The sequence below is a fragment of the Berghia stephanieae genome, chromosome 1 (assembly GCF_034508935.2).
Source record: "Berghia stephanieae isolate SIO BIC M18660-M18661 chromosome 1, UCSD_Bste_1.3, whole genome shotgun sequence".
NCBI classification, from domain to species: domain Eukaryota; kingdom Metazoa; phylum Mollusca; class Gastropoda; order Nudibranchia; family Aeolidiidae; genus Berghia; species Berghia stephanieae.
In genome coordinates, this window is record NC_088360.1 from 80,634,879 (window position 1) to 80,657,715 (window position 22,837).

General features: G+C 33.4%; 1 protein-coding gene across 4 annotated transcripts in view; it reads left to right on the top strand.

Moving 5' to 3' along the window:
* LOC144958644 (potassium channel, subfamily K, member 16-like) overlaps positions 1 to 22,837 on the top strand; it is a 95,194-nt gene that overhangs the window by 3,036 nt on the left and 69,321 nt on the right. The window contains exon 1 of one of the 4 annotated variants that reach the window (XM_078890760.1): positions 13,019 to 13,082. The exons of the other annotated variants lie outside the window; for them this stretch is intronic. The gene's annotated coding sequence lies outside the window, so the exon portion shown is untranslated. Of the gene's footprint in view, positions 1 to 13,018; positions 13,083 to 22,837 lie in introns of those variants that run through there. 4 annotated transcript variants of the gene reach the window in all.

Sequence of the window (22,837 nt, forward strand, 5' to 3'; positions counted from 1 at the left end):
ATAAAATACCCCCTAGTTCTACACGTCTGATCAGTTGTACCATTACAGAATACTAAATGTAACCTTTAACGTTTATAGTCCGATTGAACGAATCTAGTGAGAACCATCACGCGCCTCGTGGTCGAAAGAAGAAACAATAACAAAGAGCAGAGTAATGTCAAATTCCTTCCTTCTATTGTTTCTTACAACCATCTATGGTTGTCGCAGCAGGCTCAGGGTGTGTCACAAATCATGCGTTTTGATTGGTCAAAAATCTACTGGTGAATAGTTTGCGACGCAAAGAACTGCATGATGGTGTGGATAGTTTGTGGCAACTATTGAGTTTACACTTTTTACATTATTTTTTTTTTTATATGCAGGGTCATTTATTTTTTATATGCATGGATCATTAATCCTTTTATATGCATGGGTCATTAACCAAGTTGCAAGACGTTTTCAAACTGACCCACTTCGTGAAAGTGACAACGTCCGGCTTTTCTAACATTTCGCTGAGTTTGACTCAAATATTATATCTTTATAATTTGGATCAAGAAAGCAACATGTTGCTATTTCATTTGAAAAATTATATGGGTTAAGCGACATTTTAAAAATGTAAAAAAAAAAAAAATCAAACTAAACAATTATAGATAAAGTCGGTGGAAAGGCATAATCTAAATGGTCCCCATTATTTTTCATTGTACCAAACCCATTCGAAGTGTATACGTAATTTGATCTGATTTTTTAAAACGAGAATCACTTACAATAAAAATATTTCAACGTTTCAACGTTTTGTGCTGTTATGTGGTCCTGTGATATAACACTCGCTTTCGGGTCGGAAGCTGCCGAGTTCGAGCCTCCCTCGGAGCATAGTTGAGTCCTTGGAAAAGACCCTCTACTCACATCCTTTCACCGCACTCAGGTGTAAAATGAGTACTTGGCTGTTAACAGCGTTGTCTCTGTCCGAAAAACAATTTTGCAATATTGTCTAACAGACGTCATGTCTCGTTCTACTTGTTAAGTGCTGCTGTTGGCTAGGGACTCCTTGTAAAGCGCTTTGAGCACGTTTGGTGGATATTGCGCTATATAAAAGCTCAAGTTATTTTTTTTTTGTTTTTATTTTGATTAAATAGTATTTATTTTGATATTGGAATGGTATATAGTCTAATTAGAATGAAATTTAAAAAAGAAAAAGAAAATCATCTCTTGTTGTTGTGAAATGTTCCTCAATAATTTTAACGATTAGCTATGATATTTGCTTACCCATAAGCTTTAACTTGAACCAAAATTCGTTTCAATACAAAACAAGAACATGGACATCAACAGTTCACTATTTTTCAATCAATAAAATCAGGGGTGTCTCTCTCTCTCTCTTTCTTTCTTTCTTTCTTTCTCTTTCTCTCTTTCTTGCCCTCTCTCTTTCTCCCTCTCTCTTTCATTCTCTCTCTCACTCTCTCTCTTACTCTCTCTCGCTCTCTCTCGCTCTCTCTCTCTCTCTCTCTCTCTCTCACTCTCTGTCTTACTGTTTTAATGCAATACCACCAATTGGGCGATGGTTAGTTATCATTAAATCCCCTTTTACTAGACAATGAACGTCAACCGCCACTCATACCTTTTTTTTTTTTTTTGATATTGCAGTCAGAACGTGAGAATTTTAATTAAACGCATACAATTTTTAAAAAACAAGCAAAAAAAAAAAACAAACAAAAAAAAAAAACATGCATTGATTATCTTCACACTTCAGTAAATGAATTTGGTAAGGAATTTAATCTGGCCCTGAACTGTCAGCACTAAGCATGCGTGATTAGCACCTGGAAATAATAGAACGTCGGGATCCCGTCCGATTGCTCAGATACTAGTTCACTCGCATCTCACGTAAAGGGACCCAGATCGATCCCGGGTGCAGTCAAGACCTTTATCCAGACCTGCCTATTACTACGAGAAATTCGTAAAAATACGAATTTTTGGCTTCAACAGCAGAAATGAATAGACGTTTTTGGTTCAAGACAATGTGTTAAAAAACAACTGTGGTGCCACAAAGCATCTATTCAGGGTTTTGAAGGCATATTTAATAATACTGAAGTTAAACTATTCATTTGTAACGTTAATTATAATGGCTTCCATTTCTTCCCTCTGAAAACTACAAATTTTTAACATTTCAAGTTGGCAGGTCTGCTTTTTCTTACTCCACTGTCCACCCAGCAGTAATTGGGTAGCTGGGTGTATTAAATCTAACGGAAAGTACTTTGCGATAGACTACCATCTTATCCTATGGGTAGGAAGCAATTGCTATTATCTGTTTAATGCTTTACAAATCAGGAGAAACTCCAGCTACATGGACTTATATTGCTTTGAAAGACTGCTAACAACAGATAGCCAATGTAATGTGATGCTAACATTTCAGTCACAAATGAAATTTAAACCTGCATTGTTTTAACACGATTATGGAAATAAATTTCAATTGCTCTTCGTGTAGACAATTGGTAACGTATATATTCTAGTCATTTTCTTGTTTTATACATTTATTTATTTATCACTTACATACATGATTACTTATGAATTATGCACATTGCATTTTACATTGCATTAAATGAATTCATACCTTTATTCCGAAATCGAAGGCCATCCTTTTCAAAAGCATACTATAGAGCTAGATAGTGCTTATTGCAAATACTATCATAAATGAACATATCGATCCAGAGATATTAAAATTGAATAGAATAGCTTTTAATAACAGGGAAAATCCATGACTGTATATGATATCTCATTAACGTAACTATTATAATAACGGTAAGTATCATCATCATCATCATCATCATCATCATCATCATCATCATCATCATCATCACCATCATCATCATCATCATCATCATCGTCATCATCATCATTATCATCATCATCATCATCATCATCATCATCATCATCATTATTAAAATAATAATAATAACAATAATATAATAATAATAATAATAATAATAATAATAATATAATAATAATAATAATAATAATAATGATGATGATAATAATAATGATAATACTAATAATGATGATGATGATTTTATAAATAATAATAATAATAATAATAATAATAATTAAATATATAATAATAATATAATATATAATATAAAAATAATAATAAATAATAATATAATAATAATAATAATAATAATAATATATAATAATAATAATAATAAATAATAATATAATAATAATATATAATAATAATAATAATAAATAATAATATAATAATAATAATAATAATAATAATAATAATAAATAATAAAATTAATAATAATAAATAATAATAATAATAATAATAATAATAATAATAATAATAATATATAATAATAATAATAATTAATATAATAATAATAATATAATAATAATAATAATATAATAATAATAATATATAATAATAAATAATAATAATATAATAATAATAATAATAATAATAATATAATAATAATAATAATAATAATAATAATAATAATAATAATAAATAATAATAATAATAATATAATAATAATGATAATAATAATAATAATGATTATATTATTAATAATAATAATATAATAATAATAATAATAATATAATAATAATAATAATGATAATATTATTAATTAATATATATAATATATTAATAATAATAATAATAATAATAATAATAATAATAATAATATATTATTAATAATTATATATTATTATTATTATTATTATAATATAATAATAATAATATAATAATAATATATTATTATTATTATTATTATTATTATTATTATTATTATTATTATTATATTATTATTATTATTATTTTATTATTATACATTATATTATTATATTTATTATTATTATTATATATTATTATTTATTACTATCATTATTGTTAATAATAATTTTATCATTATTATTATTATTATTATTATTATCACCATCATCATCATTATTATTATTGACATTGTTATCTATATATTTAATTTTCTATCTTCCCTTGCTCCTCTTTCTCCCGTTTCTCCCCACACTCCTACCCTTCCCCCTCTTCCACCTACTTCCTCTGCCTCGATTCTGTTTCTTCTTCTAATCTTCCTTCTTCTCATTTCCCCCAATCCCCCCTTTTCTTAACGGACTTACTCATTAACCTCTGTTTATTGTCAATACACATCATAGAAAGTGATATGTGGAGTGCAGGTGTAATTGAATTAAATAAACTTAAAAGGATTATTTTTTAACTGTTTAATACAGAACCGAATCCCCCCCCCCCCCCCCCCCATCCGGCCCCAACAAATAAACTCACACACATTCACGAGCATTCACTCACACACACACACATACACACACACACAGACACACACACAGACATATATATATATATATATATATATATATATATATATATATATTATATATATATATTTTATATACACATATATATTCTCTTTTCTAATTTTTTGGAAAAGGAGATTGAAAACATTTCATTTAATAACATTTGGATCATTAATATTATATCAAATTACTTATGAAATATAAAATAACAATAATATCCTAAAATGAATTTTATATAAATGATAGCATAATGTATTGGAAGTTTTTTGTCATATATTCCAAAAGTATATATATATAATATATTTATATATATTTTATATAGCAGAGCACATTCATTTTACTCTCTTCTGTGGTTTTCCAATGTGTTAATAGGGATGGATGTACGTAATTCCCTGTAACCCCTTGAACAGTATATTAAGCTTTTGCGTCTTTCTCCTTTCAATAAGTGGGTTCCAGTTTAAATGCTCCATCATGGCGTTTACACTGCGTTGTCGGTTGTAGTCATGACAGACAAATCGACAGGCCCTTCTTTGAATCATTTCTATCTTATTGATCGATGTTGATGTAATCGGCTCCAGTTTATTGCTGCTGTATATTAAAGCAGGTTTCCATTTTCCACTCGCTTTCCCATTCTTGCAGGCTTGCGAGGTCCTGTCGTAGAATGAATCCGTCTCTCGCTGATTTTATTTGTTGATATAATAGACCGTCATCTGCAAACAACCCAATCGTTGATCCTGGGGATATACGTTTGGCATATCGTTGATATATACAAGAAAAAGTAGAGTCTGAGTACCCAGCCTTGTGGTACTTCTGATAGCACTGGCGTTGGTGATGTTATTTTGTTTTCAACCATTACTTTCTGTGTGCGGCCGGTGAGAAATGGTCAACCCGTGAGTATAAATAAAAATTGTCTGAAATGCCATAGTGATTGAGTTTTCTCAACATGCTTTTGTGATGTACTATGTCGAAATTCCTCTCTAAAAATCGAGCAGTACTGCATCTGAGTCTTGTTTTGTTCGAACCGCTTTTTGATGTTGTTGTGAATTATATGTTTTAGTAGTTTGCAAGTTATTGACGTAAGGGACACAGGTCTGTAGTTTTCTGATTTGGTTCTTTACCCCTTTTTACAGATGGGTGTTATTTGCGCACGTCATCTATAATTTCTCCATGGTCCAACGATATCTGGAATAAAATGTATAAATGTATAAATCCAAGTAATAGATGAAATCCATGAATTAAATCTTTGTTGACAGAATTGATTATCATTTAAAATAAGCGCGAGAAATACTAACCGAGCTATTGCGATGTAAAGTAACAAAAATTAATCTTGATACTTTAGCGAAAATTGTTTTTTTTCCATCTTAAAAGTTTAAAAAAGTGATATAGGCCAACAACTAATTTTTTTGCCTATTGACTATGGAATAAAGCTACGTGCACATGTTTGCAGGTCTGATAACCGAACAAATAGATGGGCTTGATTTAACATTGTTGTTATGGTCAATCTTTTTTGTGGGTTTGGAAGTATTGCCATTACAACAATGAGCCCATAACAATTTGGGGTATCAGACCTGCATTTAAGTACAAGTTGGACTAAAGTTACGTGGCGTTGTACGATTAAAAGGTGTTTGTGTTTTGTCCATGTGTGTACCTATGTTTGTTTATGCGTGTGTATTTATGTGTTTCTCTCTCTCTCTCTCTCTCTCTCTCTCTCTCTCTCTCTCTCTCTCTCTGTGTGTGTGTGTGTGTGAGAGAGAGAGAGAGAGTGTGTGTGTTTGTGTGGTTGTGGTAAGAGAAAGAATGCTGTTGCTATTGAGAGTTGTTAATTACAATTAATTACTTTCATTAGTGTAAACGTTGCCGATAATTTGATCACAGCAACAATCGCCAGCCAAACACAATTATCGAAAGCAATTGTTTCTGAGCTGCAAATGGGATTGTAAGATGTTGTAAACAATACAGTTATTTACTTTACAATCTCAATATGTTTTAAGACACATTTGAACAAGAAGGCAATGTGTTTCGATGACCTTCGTCTTAATTCGATGCAATAATCGCGATTCACTTACACGTTAATTTTTTAAAAAAATTACATTGGTAGATCACCGATTAAAGTCCACTGATCCACCTTTAAAAAAAAAAATCACCATCCTAGGGATGACTTCTTAGTCTAGGCTACTTTCGTAAAATTACGTAAAATAATGTAATGTAGTGTAATTCGTGTCATTACTATATATCATTAACAGCATCATCACCATCATTATCATCCTCCTACTCTTCCTCCTCCTCCTCCTCCTCCTCCTCTTCTTCTTCTTCTTCTTCTTCTTTTCCTCCTCTTCTTCTTCTTCTTCTTCTTCTTCTTCTTCTTCTTCTTCTTCTTCTTCTTCTTTCTTCTTCTTCTTCTTCTTCTTCTTCTTCTTCTTCTTCTTCTTCTTCTTCTTCTTCTTCTTCTTCTTCTTCTTCTTCTTCTTCTTTCTTCTTCTTCTTCTTCTTCTTCTTCTTCTTCTTCTTCTTTCTTCTTCTTCCTCCTCCTCCTCCTCCTCCTCCTCCTCCTCCTCCTCCTCCTCCATCCTCATCATCATCATCATCATCATCATCATCATCATCATCATGACGACTGGTGTGGAGGCGTTAATTTTAATGCTGCTGTGTAGAGTTCCTAATGTTTAGATACAAGTGGGCCTTGAAAAGCTATCGAGAATCGAGTGATAATAAGATTACTATCTATTCATCAAAATTTAAATTCTGTCTATAATGTAACCATTACCAGAGCCATAACATGATCAATATCTCCGTTTGTAGTCATTAAGTGACCGTTCATAACCTAGAACCTTAAACTCAGTTGTCCATCCATAACGGAGTTAAAGTGTTTAATAAGTTTGGGCTCGCTTTCATAGAAATGTTCCAAGGACGCTATCTCGTGGAATTATTCATAGAAACGAGTATAATTTAAATGTCAGTTTAGGGATCGTTGACACTAGAAATGATTATTATTATCATCATCATCGTCATCATCATCATCATCATCATCATCATCATCATCATCATCATCATCATCATCATCATCATCATCACCATCATCATAGTTATTATTATTATTATTATTATTATTATTATTATTATTATTATTATTATTATTACTATTATATTATTATTATTATTATTATTATTATTATTATTATTATTATTATTATTATTATTATATTATATTATTATTATTATTATCATCATTATTATTATTATTATTATTATTATTATTATTATTATTATTATTATTATAATTATTATTATTATTATTATTATTATTATTATTATTATTATTATTATTATTATTATTATTATTATTTTTATTTATTTATTTATTTATTTATTCATGTATTCGTTTATCTATTTATTTATCATTTTATATATTTATTCATTAGATGTAGTTTCTTACTTAGTCTCAATGGTTTTGTTATCAATATTCCACTCATTCTGTAGAATGCCCGGAGTTTCAATCCACCGGTTTGTCAGTTATTATATGGGGTGCTTAAAGAAAATGAGACAGTTTCAAACTACCGTATCTTCTATACCATTCGTCCAATAATCACGAAATCGTACACACGTGTACATAAATCAGGTTTACGCAGTATGAATGTAAGAAATCCTTAAATGTTATTGAAAAACAAAGACTTGAGCAAAGTTCTAGTAAAACATTCATATCTTAAAATATCAACGCTAAATGATTTGTGTAAATTCCACTCACATAATGTCATGATTTTAAATGGTCAGTCGATCCACCGTTCTGTTGGATGACGTTGCTCGATCTTTTTTTTTCAAAAATAAAATCAATTTTCTAATCTCATTATCACTTATCTACTCCCAATATTCTTTAATTCTTTCCTGTAGGGTCTACGGAGTAAAATGCGTAGTCTGTTTTCGGTATACTCATGACTTGATTTTCTTGACTCAAGCCCTTAACCGCAGTCGAAGCATTGGCCATCAATGATGCTTCACCATTTGACTCTGCCTTGGGCTGTCTTCCACACGTAACCGCCTCTCCTCACTTCCTCGTTGCTCCTTCCCCAACTATTTCTTCTCGGACTTCTCGGGGATTCCACTAAAGACTTGTGATGTTGTGTGTAGGTTTTCTAAGTGTATGTCCCATCCATCCCCACGTCCGCTTCCTGATTTGTATATGTATATGTTGGTGGGCAACTGTATGCTTATCCCGTCAACAAATTCCAAATGCAATAACTCTTTGAATTCAAGTACGATGCTTTTGGTAGCGATTGTTCTTTTGAGATAAATTCAATGTTGTTCGATGTTAAGGGGCGGCTTGGGTCTTTTTTATTAAAAAAAATATTACCTTTATTTGGTTGCTTTAATAATTCTGTATCGTCATTATAGGATTTTAAAAACCCAACATTTTTGGTGAAAAAAATACATTATCTCTGTTGATACACGTTTTGCATGCTGATTCGGGGGTCTGGTATCAAAAAGTATTACAATCTTGTGGCAAATTTTCCGCAAAAACTAATGAAGAAATAACCTCCATATTATCAATATTGTAACATTTTGTGTCACCATAGAGAGATTTTACAACTTTAGCTTATGAGATTTGTATTTGATCACTACAAAGTTGCAAATCAAAATTATATGACAAAATTGATATTAAAAAATATATATTTTGGATTATAAATCAAAATAAAAAATACACATTTCCTATCAAAAATATAATATCTATATGGTGACATAATTCATCATCTCTGCAATAACTGAAAATTTTCAGACGATTTCATGGAATAGTTTATGAGAAATATTTGACACAGTACTTCATACCCCTAGAAAAATGACATATTGAGAAAATGTCAAAATAGCTTTTAGTAGGGGGAATTAGGTCCAAAAAAACCCTTGAATTGTGCAAACAATGTTGAAAGCATGAAAATTACATATGTTGTAGAATATGAAAAACCCTATAATTTATGATATAGAACCACTCTGAGAGATCAGTATTAGTTGAGATACAAGGTTTTTAAGATTAGAAAATTTTGAAATGGACGACAATAATTTCTTTCATTTTTATTGTGTAAACATTCGAGGCAAGCCGACCAAAGGTTGTTTAACGTCATCCTTTGGATTCCCATTGGTGACTATTTTTAGCGTCGAAGCGGATGTTTTCCTTTCCCTTTACTTTCGATTCACCAACCATACAAATTATTTAATCGTAAATATTATTCTATTTCACTTGTTTTAAAGGACGTCTAGCGAGCAATATTCTATAATATATGAGATTTTTTTCTGTATCTGATTTAATAAGTATAATCAATTGCTCTAAAACGGACGGGCAGACGGGAAGACGAGCAGAGGGGTAGACAAAACAGACTAGCAGAACACAGCTCAATAAATGCCGATAACCGGTGTTGACAAAGGACAGTGCTTATTCTCCCCTCCTCCTGTTTTCTTTTCTTTCCAAATATACTGCTATAATCATTTTACGTGAGTTAAAACCTATTTCAGTCAAACTTGATGACAGTAAAGAGTCAGCATACCACTTTACATTGCTATAATTATCATCATTATCATCATCATCAACCACCATGATGCTGTATTGTGTGGCAAGTTATTTACTTTACGTTATTTACCTCAAAGGGACAATGGGAGAATGTTCTATTTGTACTGTTGTGTCCTTATATAAGGCACTGCATACATTTTGCCTGCTGATGATGTGTCTTTAACAGAAAGAACGAAAGAAAGAGAGAGAGAGAGAGAGAGAGAGAGAGAGAGAGAGAGAGAGAGAGAGAGAGAGATAGGGTTATGAAAGAATATTGCATATGCCTAATAAAGGAATGCGTTTGCATGATTTCAGATACACATACAATAGCAAAAAGAACTGCTCCCAGAGACTGGGACAAGTGTTTGATATGCCAACAAGATAACACAGACCGTTTATAATGTCCCTCTAAATGAGATTATTGAAAGTTTAAAACAAAATGATACTAAGTGGCATAAGTATTGTCGTGTAAAATGTAATGCCAACAAAATTAGGTGATTAGAAGAAAGAATTGCTCTACAAGAATTCCAAACTTCGTCATTTGACTTGGAGGAGTCACCGAATGAATATATTTCGCAACCCACGAGAATAATGAGACAACGTTCAAAATTAGAGATTGGCTATAATAAACAAACGTGCTTTTAAAATAAAACATGGAATCGGGAGTACTCCATTCTGTAATGACAATAGATATGGAAGAAAATATTCGTGAAATAGCGTTATCTATAAAAGATTCTATATGTTGTCATTTATTGCCGGAGGAGATTTAGTCGCTCAGGAGGCAAACTACCGCCCTATTCCATAAAATTTGTTATGCACGATACTTAAAAAAACAAGCTTTAAAAGATGTCACTGCTGATGATAATCATGATGTCACAGTTCTTGAAAGAAGTCGAGCTTTTGCTAACATTTTATCTTTTATAGAAGAGTACCCTGCAACAAATGTGACGATCGACATGAACCAATGTGGAGCTTATTCCCAGAATTGTCAAAAGTGTCCCAAAAACTCATCAAATGTTCGTGTAAGAGAGAATTTATCGGCACCCGATGCAAGTGTTTAAGGTCCGGTTTGCCTTGCACGGACTTATGTAGATGCGGGGTGTGTGTGGGGAGGGGGGGGGGAGGGGGGGGGGTTGTTAGGTCAGTACAGTAATGAGTAAAATTCTCTCTCTCTCTCTCTCTCTCTCTCTCTCTCTCTCTCTCTATCTCTCTCTCTCTCTCTCTCTCTTTCTTTCTCCGTCGCTCCCACTCACTCTTCTCCCCCTCTCCCGCTTTTATCTACTAGTTACAACATGAAATAACCATCAGTTAGCTACCGTAAATGATTACCGGTGTATTTAAAGTTTTAGAACGCACATTGTATTGTCGTGGTTATTTCCTCGGATAAGTAATGCTATTTAGGAAAAAATAAAAGTGCTAAAAACGCACTGTTCTGATAAATTGCCAGAGTGGTTCTATATCAGGTGTTATTTATTCGGGTCATAGCTACCTATATGCCAATTTTCAGGATTAAAACCCCAATGTGCACGGTTTTAGCCTAATTTTCCCTAATACAATGAATATGAAGAAAATATATATTTTTACGCAGTTATTTCCCTTGTTTTAATATAGCTGTAATAGGTAAAATCTAAGGCCTTAAACCGATACGTTATGATTGATTGCCAGAGTGGTTCTATATCAGATGTTTTTTCTATGGGTCTTAGCAACCTGTATACAAATTTTCATGCTTTCAACCCGAATTTGCACGGTTTTAGCCTTATTCCCCCTACTATTTCCGTTTTTCACATTTTTATAACTGTCTAGACCCTTTTCAATCGTGCTTTTTGGGCCTTTATTTTGAGAAATTGCACTTCAATGGTATTATTTTAAAGATAATATAATATATATCTCGTTTTCCACCAAAATCTCAAAATCAATTTTGAGAAGGATACCGCCCTTATAAACTGGCTGTATGTGTTCACTCGTACCTGAGAGTGCTTTATTTTGTTGTAATATGAAATTGATTATTGGGTATATACTACTACTATTACTACTACTATCACTACTACAACGAACTACTACTACTACTACTACTACTACTACTACTACTACTACTACTACTACTACTACTACAACGCTACTACTACAACCTACCACCACCACCACCACCACCACCACCACCACCACTACTACTACTACTACTACTACTACTACTACTACTACTACTACTATTACTACCACCACTACTACCACCACCACTACTACTACAACTTCTAATGCCATAACTTTTACTACAGCTACTGATGCGACTGCTGTTACTACTCTTCAATTCCACTGGCCTCATATATTTCAAACAAATTTGTTTTAATTACAATTTTTACGATGTGTATCAATGTGTTCAGCTTTATCAAAGCACCAGATAATGAATGTTAAAGTCTATCGACCTGACATAAAAACCTGAATAGATACTAATGACTAAACAGTCTATACTTTGTAACACTAACATTGAATGAATGCATGATGTTGATCTTTCACGTATCACTCACGGTTCAATGATAGTCAATGCGACACAAGAGGCGTAAATAAATGTGACTTATCACTTCAAAATGGTATTATATCAGGGTTGACCAGACCTTGAAAATTGACTTTGTATGATATATTATGGCATTTTATTGGAATTGATGCACCAAATTGAGAAACATAAATGTTGTTCAATAAACAACTTTAGCCTCAAATTGTGCTCTAGCCGTTTTTACTTTAAATTCTTCGAGTCTAGGAATCAAGATGACTCAGACATTATACCAAATCGAGTTTGAAGATCACCAATGGCGGAAGTCTTCAGAGCCAAACTATTTATAGATCATTACAAGTTAGACATTTACTTGAATCAGGACCCTCTGTTAATTTAATATACAACTGATTGGGTTGTTTTTTTCATTTGGAGGAAAACGACTGGTTAATGATTTAACAAAATAATTCAGATGTGTTTTGCCATTTTTCTTGGGTTTCGGATAGGGATATTATGTTACATTACAGGGAGAGGTGAGAAGGTTGAATTGTTCTCGGGAAGAAAACAACGAGGCTAGGGAAATATAGTTATGTGAAGTCAACCATATATTTTGTGTATTGCCGTGTTTATGATATATATATATATATATATATATATATATATATATATATATATATATATATATATATATATATATATATAAGGAAGGATTTAACTCAAGACAGCGGCTTACTTGTCATTCAAAGGCTTTTAAATCAAACTTTTAAGGTAAAGTACTCAAATAACTATAGTATCGTATTGTTTAAGAGCTAATGGGTTATAAAAACATTTAAATGCTCTGTGTAACTTTTATGCATAGGTACAATTTATCAATTATATAAACAGCATTCAATATTAATTGATAACATTGAGTATTATAATATATCCAATGCACGAATAAGTGTCATATTCAATATTCGTAGTATAATTAAAGCTATTTACATTCATTAACTACACGATTATATATTAATGTTTTTGTTTGTTGTTGTTCTTTATTGTACTGTTCCGTGTAATCTTATCGCAAAAGGAGCTTATTTTGATAAGTAGATTGTGTTGAAACTAAAAAGGTTAAAACTTTTCTTAAAAGTCTAAAGTCAAATTGTGATGGTAACATTTTGACTCACCTATGTGTTCCATTAATGTCATTTCCATACGATTGTTGCTGTCTGTGTAACACACACACACACACACACACATCTATATATATATACACACACACACACACACACACACACACACACAAAAGATGGCTATGAAACAAGTTTAAATTGAATACAAAAATATTATGTATAGTTTAAAATATGGTTTAACAGACAATATGCTTTTAATTGCTTTAAATTATTAATAAATTGATCCTTGCAAAGTTTTCATTTGCAAAAACCGTTTCAATTACTTATCTAAGTAATAATAATAAAAATATGCAAATAACTCTTCATTCAGTAACGATAAAATAATTCAAAGCTTTGCAACCAACCTATAAATTTATTATAAATTTGGTCATTTTTGGCACATATCGTGGTTTAGATTCTTAAAAATTTAACACACAAATATACTCGTATAATCAAGAACCATAGTCTTATAATGTTTCTTATCTACATTCGATTGACATGTCAACTTTCAATATCTAACAGTTTAAATTAATTGATATATGTTGATATACATCACAGGATAAAATCCCTTGAATGCCCTTAATATTAAATTGATTGAAAGATTACAATAATGATACACGCGGTAAAGATAGTATCACAACTTAAATGTACTCATGTATGTGTGATGTACAAACATATATCTTTAACTTTGACATGCAAAGCACACACACGCACACACACACACACACACACACATACTCGCGCGCGCGCGCACACAGACACATACACTCATACATCCATACATATAGAAAATAACCATAATAAGGTAACAATGCATGATATTTACATACAAGATTGAAAGGCATGTCAACAGCAGTGCAAACAAGTATCATTCGTCATATACAAATCTCTCATCATCTAATTCCCTTTCTACTAACACCCTGAAATAATCTATAGATTTTGCATTCTTTGTTTCAAATTTTAAATTGTTCCATTTCTGGACAATACGAATACCAAACCAGTTTTGTCTTTTATCTAGTGACAAAAATCTTTAACTTGTCCTCTCTAGTAAAAGTAATGTTAGAATATGAAAAAAACATCAGAAAAGTCAATCCTATCCAGACTATGTACTAATCTATAAACCTGAATTAAATCCCCACTAATTCTTCTATATTTCAAACTTGGTAAGTCAAGAAATTCTAACCTTTCTTTGTAAGATAAATACTGTATGGCATAAATCTTTTTGGTAGCTCTCCTCTGTACACTTTCAATACTGATAGATTGTCTTTTATATAAAGGGCTCCAGATGCAAAAATGATATAAATAAGGCAAATCACATCCTGTGTCATGGTACATTATTCATCATAATCAAATGATATGTTAGAAAGCTCTCTATCAATGGCATTCAATCAATGGAATTAATTAGAAATTAGAATTAGAATTAGATTGTTTTTTGGTCTCAAGCAATTTCAAATTGCTACAGTACTTAGATAAGACTCCCCCTCCCCCCCCCCCCCCCCGCCCCTCTTATAGATAGAAGAATTACATCTCTTTCAATAAATAATTTAAACTTATCTCCCCTACTAGTACTTGTGACATGTGAGTAATTGAGAAGATCATAATAATCCATACATTACAATATATATATTACAATATACCATATATTACAATATGGTTTATTATGATCTTGGGTTGGGGGGGGGGGATGTATTCTTAAACCTTTTAATCTCGCTAGACATCCATAAGCAAAAAAATTATTAAGGAAATGGCAACACTCTGTTGTTGAATCAATCAGTCACATATAACTTGCTTTGACTAATTAATGAAATTTAGAACACTCATGACTACGTAAAGGTAAACATGCTTGCAATCTTTTCAAAAATTCTCAAAATTGTCCAACTAAATAAACCATTCAAAATCTTTTAACGCTCGTGTCATGCCCACAATGGCAGTGGAAGAAGTTGCGTGCCGTGTTCATCATGAATCTGAAATCGGAGGAACCGTATTCCTTCTGGGATCTCATTAATCATTTATATTCCAAATAACGATTGAATTGCGTGTTGTACTTAGCATAGAACCACCCTTAATGTAGTGAATGCAATAAAAACCACATGTGCGCTATAGATAAAAATAACAAAATTTCAAAATACTGAAGTTGGCTAGCCTAGATGAAAGATAATGTCCCTGAGATAGATGCATGATCCCGAACAATCACTCGATGAGTTGAAAAAAGGAATGGAATAGGAAATCAAAACAACAACGGGAGAAAACAAAATAAAACAACCGAACAGGATTAAAACGGTCTCAGGAAATTCAACAGAGGTCCATTTTAACTACGATGATAACAATCAAGTCTGGTAAAACTGCGATCCATTATGAACCGTTAAAATCCGGTAACATGGAATTGTTGGAGCTATTAAATTGGCAACGATCTAAAGGCATAAATCATTCTTGTCTACACAATAAAGGGCAGTTGATAGTAGTGCCGCGCTGAGGACCGGACCGAGGACCGGTCCCACGGTCTTTTAGCTGTGAACCGTGGTCCAGTCCCAAAGAGGAAGACCGCCGGCGGTCCTCACTTCTTATCACCTTTCAACGGTCTCGCGCCATACTACTTCCCCAGCGATTCGTTGCCTCGGTCCTTTGCCTATCTTCCACCAATCACCACCCATCCCACTTAATTAATCGCACCCACCCCCCTTTGCCATACACTAAACGACACAGACGACCATAGAGGCAGACGACCACCTCCCTCCACTCCGCAAACCGCCCTTTCGTGTGTGAGATGGGGGGAACAGGAGGCGCACGCCTTGGACGATTCCATTATACGGGGTAAATTTCAAAATTTACTACACCATAATGATCGCAATGACAATGATCTATGATGAAGGCATGACCCCTCTTCTCTAATGGGTTATTGTTTGAAATGTATGTGACTACTAAAGATGTGTGTGTGTGTGTGTGTGTGTGTGTGTGTGTGTGTGTCGAACCTAGCAAGTTGCAAGTCTGATTTTTTGTTTTCTTTTGTCCATCTCTTGTCGCCACTCCTTTCTATCGCATTGTTGTCATTTAAAATAATACAATAATATTAAAATTTCGTTTGGTGTTTTAACTAATCAAGTAATATGAGTTTCATTAGTTTCTTCCGTCCAAAAAAAAACAGTTATAACGTCTGTATTTTTAAAAGGTCCAATAGAATATTTGGGGACCCCGATAGCTCAGTTGATAGAGCACTCTCTTTATACGCAAAGGGCCAGAGATCGATCCCGGGTGCAGTCGATTTTTTCTGAATCCCTGTCTACTCAGCAATGAATGGGTAGCTGAGTTTGTTAGATCTGGCGAAAAGTCACCATCGACCCCTCTTATCACCTCATCCACCCCCTCTTATTATAACTTCACGTCTCTCTCTTACTCTTCAATGCTCGCTGCCCTCTAATGTGTGTGTGTGTGTGGGGGGGGGGTAGGAGTTGCGTGTGTGTATCAACGCCACGAACAAGTCGATCAACGCCTTGGGCGATGCCATTATCTCCGTTAATGGGGATAAATTTCAAATTTTATTAAATTATCGAAGTAACAATGAAGTACGGTGAGCAAATAAAGAAGGCATCACCCCTCTTCTCTAATTAGGTTACAATTTGAAATGAGTGTGACTACTCCGTGTGTTTTACTCCTGTAGGCCACGGTTTTCATCGTGTAGCGGTCTTTAACGGTTCAAGAATGAACGGACCGGTCTAGAGACCGGTCCTTGCGGTCTTCATTTCCCAAGGACCGTAGGACCGTGGTCCTTAAGCTTGCCAAGGACCGCCCCGCACTAGTTGATAGTCTATCAGTTATGTGTCTCAAAGGAAATGAAAAACAGTTCTATTTAGTGATGGGAGTGACATGGATAGTTTGTGTGTGTGTGTGTGTGTGTGTGTGTATGTGTGTGTATGTATGTGTGTGTATGTGTGTGTGTGTATTATGAGTAAAATTTTACTCATTTTATGTTACTCAGAATTGTGAAGTTATTGAGCACAGTCAGAACTACAGGACATTCATCAATGATAATAATAATAATAACAATAATAATAATAATAATAATAATAATAATAATAATAATAATAATAATAATAATAATGATAATAATAATAATGTAATTAATAATAATAATATAATATAATAATAATAATAATAATAATAATAATAATAATAATAATAAAAATAATAATAATAATAATAATAATAATAATAATAATAATAATAATAATAATAATAATAATAATTTTAAGATTTTAAGACTGTAATTAGCGGTGTACCCCGAGGAAGCGTATTGGGACCACTTTTATTTCTTTTATATATAAATGATTTATCATGTGGTATAAATTCAGCCTGCAGACTGTTTGCAGACGATACAAAGATCTATAGTACAACTGAACATCATAACATTCTACAAAATGATATATTTTCACTTTTCAAATGGTCTACAACATGGCATTTGGATTTTAATGTTTCGAAGTGTAAAGTATTACATATTAGGAAAATATAATCCATGTCATAATTATTTTACCGATACTTCTATGTCAAATCTACTTTCCGTTGTGCCTTATGAAAAGGATGTGGGAGTTACTTTTGATTCACTTTTGAATTTTGATGTACATGTCTATTGATAATTGTGTAAGCCGTGCAAACAGAATTATGGAAATAATATAAAGAACCCATATTTTTATATTTGTATACATCGCTCGTTCGACCAATTCTAGAATACGGAAATTGCATCTGGAGCCCATTATATAAAAGACAATCTATTAGTATTGAATGTGTACAGAGGAGAGCTACCAAAAAGATTTATGCAATACAGTATTTATCTTACAAGGAAAGGTTAGAATTTCTTGACTTACCAAGTTTGAAGTATAGAAGAATTCTTGGGGACTTAATTCAGGTTTATAGATTAGTACATGGTCTGGATAGGATAGACTTTTCTGATATTTTTTTCATATTCTAATAATACCTTTACTAGAGGGGACAAGTTTAAGATTTTTGTCTCTGGATGCAATACAAACATAAGACAAAACTGGTTCGGTATTCGTATTGTCCAGAAATGGAACGAGTTGAAATTTGAAACAAAGAATGCAAAATCTATAGATTATTTCAGGGTGTTAGTAGAAAGGGAATTATATGATGAGAGATTTGTATATGACGAATGATACTTGTTTGCACTGCTGTTGACATGCCTTTCAATCTTGTATGTAAATATCATGCATTGTTACCTTATTATGGTTATTTTCTATATGTATGGGTGTATGAGTGTATGTGTGTGTGTGTGTGTGTGTGTGTGCTTTTCATGTCACGGTTAATGATGTTTGTACACCACATTTACATGAGTACATTTAAGTTGAAATACTATCTTTACCAGTGTAATCTTTAATCAATAGATTATGGCATTACTATTAATATTCAGGGCATTCAAGGAATTTTATCCTATTTTGCCCTATACCATATGTTATGTTATGTTAATAATAATAAAAATAATAATAACAATATATATATATATATATATATATATATATATATATATACATACATACATACATACATACATATATCATAGTAAATCCTATCCATTCAATAGGAATTGGTTCAGTATCAGAAATCCAAACAGTCCAAAATGTCAAGATCCTCTTTAAAGCCCATGTTGGTCTGACAACGATCCCATTTGATATCTGTATTCCGAACCAAAGAAAACTGCACTCATACCAGGGCCCGCAGTGACGAGTTATTGCTCATCTCAACTCGTTTTTCCCAAGTACCATCCGAATATGGAATTCTTTGCCCGAAAATATCAGAAGCATTAATGGAATTCGACCCAAAAAATAGATTTGATCATAATGAAGTCTAAGTACACTCGCAGTCACTATTATCTTCGGCTGCACGAGTTTCTACTTGTGTATGATCGAAGAAGTTGAACTTGTGTTTTTTGTTGGGATTGTCGATTAGATATTTCGAAGTTTGACTTTTGTATTATTTTCAATGGTTTTTACTTTGCTATTGTTGATTTTGTTGTTGTTGCTACTGCTGCTGTAATAGTTGTTTTTGTTGTTGTTGTTGTTATTGTTGGTGTTTCTTTTATAAGTCTTTCAATAAATAGTAGGTTTATTCACGTGTACTTCGTTGATGAAACAGGTGTTTCAGTTCTATTAGTTTCAATTGTGAAAAGCTATTGTCAGTGTGCCAGCCTGTTATCTTCTTAATCACTTTCTAAGCGTATTCACTTGGAATAATTGACCGTGATCATTGGAACATAAGGTGTCCAATATAGCAAATCGATGACGCTGTTGTAACTTAATCATTCGGAACTGAATTTATTGTGGGTTCGAACCGCTGTGAAAAGACTTTTATTTCTATCAATGACTCATGTGCTTGGCCACAAAATCGTCCTTCAAATATCGATCAATCTAAACGTCAGTGAAGAAGTAGGCCTTCAGAGCCATTGGACCCATGGAGCCGGAGTTTATCCCGGTTTCTACAGCGTGAAACGTACAATAGAAATTAGTTGCTATCTTTTGGATAGGACGCTAGTCTATCGCAAAGTACTTTCCACAAAATCTAACAGACTCAGCTACCCATTCACTGCTGGGTGGACAGGGGGTCAGAAAAAAATCTCGACTGTACCCGGGATTGATCTTGGTCCCTTTGCGTGTGAAACGAATGCTCCACCAAATGAGCTATAGAGACCCTCCAAATGTCATTTAAGTCGATCGATATTTGAAGGGTTTTAAATATGTATTTTTCCATGGTACAATAATGAATTTGTTAAAGGCTCTGTCAATTATATTTTATACACAAACGATCTCAACTTAATGAAAATGATCTACGAGTATAACTATGAAATATGGTTTCAAATAAAATAGAGTGGTCATGTGAAAATTGTTGTGCATAATTCATAACAGAGGTAAGACAAAATAGAGTCTATACCTATTTATACTTCGTAAATGGAAAATAAATAAATTTGATAAATAATTACGTTAATGTTAAATTGCTTGGATTAATCTCATACTGCCCCAAGTAACCAGCTCGCTATTGCTTTAATAATATTAAAAGTGATGTTATCTATAGACTTGTTTTCCCCCTCGGGTCAATTTAATTCCGAGGTAGGGTCAGATAAATTCGTTAAAATTCAAATCAAATCATTTTATTCCGATTCTGAATAGATTCGATTTAAAAAAAAGAGAAAACGCCTTATTTTTTAAATACTTGAGTTGAGAAAATTGGTTGGCTTGATGTTGGTACCATCGAGTGTAAAAATTAAGAAGCCTCTATTGATGCTGTGCGTTTAGATGAAACACTCACACCTCAGCTCTCCAGATGAATTTTATCAACATACAAAACTATATGTGAAACTTAACCTTTTTGTGTGTTAGAGGGACTTTAGTGAGAACTAATCATCATACTGTTGATATAAATACAATACACTGAGATGGGTGGCGTCAACTTCATTTATTCTGCTGTTATTTTTTGTCTTTTATGAGCTAAAGATGTAATCAGTTTTCACAACATCTGTCTATTTGATTATCGGCCTTATACGTATCGAGTTCAGCTCACAACGTTTTATTAGATCATAATAATATCAACAACATCCATTTATTTACATGGCATACGTTTTTGTGTCTCTTGTCTATAGACTGATGAAATTTCTTCACAAAGAAATATAATAAAAATGGATGGTGGTTGTAGAAAGTGCGAGGCGGTCCTTGGCAAGCTTAAGGACCACGGTCCTACGGTCCCTGGGAAATGAAAACCGCAAGGTCCGGTCCTAGGACCGGCGGTCCTTTTCGACATTGAACATTCTTGAGAGACCGTTTTGACCTTTGGGACCATGGGATCGTTCATTCTTGAACCGTTAAAGACCGCTACACGATGAAAACCGTGGTCTACAGGAGTAAAACACACGGAGTAGTCACACTCATTTCAAATTGTAACCTAATTAGAGAAGAGGGGTGATGCCTTCTTTATTTGATCACAGTACTTCATTGTTACTTCGATAATTTAGCGTGAATAAAATTTGAACTTTATCCCCATTAACGGAGATAATGGAATCACCCAAGGCGTTGATCGAGTTGTTCGTGGCGTTTATACACACACGCAACTCCTCCCCCCCCCCCCCCCCCACACACACACACACACATGAGAGGGCAGCGAGCATTGAAGAGTAAGAGAGAGAGACGTGAAGTTATAATAAGAGGGGGTGGATGCGGTAATAAGTAATAAGTAATAAGTGGGGTCGATGGTGACTTTTCGCCAGATCTAACAAACCCAGCTACCCATTCACTGCTGAGTAGACAGGGATTCAGAAAAAAACTCGACTGCACCCGGGATCGATCTCTGGCCCTTTGCGTATAAAGAGAGTGCTCTATCAACTGAGCTATCGGGGTCCCCAAATATTCTATTGGACCTTTTAAAAATACAGACGTTATAACTGGTTTTTTTGGAAGGAAGAAACTAATGAAACTCATATTATTTGATTAGTTAAAACACCAAACGAAATTTTAATATTATTGTATTATTTTAAATGACAACAATGCGATAGAAAGGAGTGGCGACAAGAGATGGACAAAAGAAAACAAAAAATCAGACTTGCAACTTGCTAGGTTTGAGACACACACACACACACACACACACACACACACACATCTTTAGTAGTCACATACATTTCAAACAATAACCCATTAGAGAAGAGGGGTCATGCCTTCATCATAGATCATTGTCATTGCGATCATTATGGTGTAGTAAATTTTGAAATTTACCCCGTATAATGGAATCGTCCAAGGCGTGGGGCCCCCTGTTCCCCCCATCTCACACACGAAAGGGCGGTTTGCGGAGTGGAGGGAGGTGGTCGTCTGCCTCTATGGTCGTCTGTGTCGTTTAGTGTATGGCAAAGGGGGGTGGGTGCGATTAATTAAGTGGGATGGGGGGTGATTGGTGGAAGATAGGCAAAGGACCGAGGCAACGAATCGCTGGGGAAGTAGTATGGCGCGAGACCGTTGAAAGGTGATAAGAAGTGAGGACCGCCGGCGGTCTTCCTCTTTGGGACCAGACCACGGTTCACAGCTAAAAGACCGTGGGACCGGTCCTCGGTCCGGTCCTCAGCGCGGCACTGGTTGTAGAACGGTTTACCCCATTTGATAATAAGTTTAAAGCGCTTTTAACCAGTTAACTACCGTTCTGGAAAGACAAATATTTAAACATTTGGCCAGAAACTCATCCTTCAAATATCTATCGATTTAAATGACACGCATCATGCAGAAATCCTAAACCTGGGACTTTGTAAAAATTTTAGTATGTCTCTTTTTTCAATACGGTAGTTAACTGGTTAAAGAAGCAAAGAGGCAAACTTTATGAAAACCCGAGAGACTCAAGAAT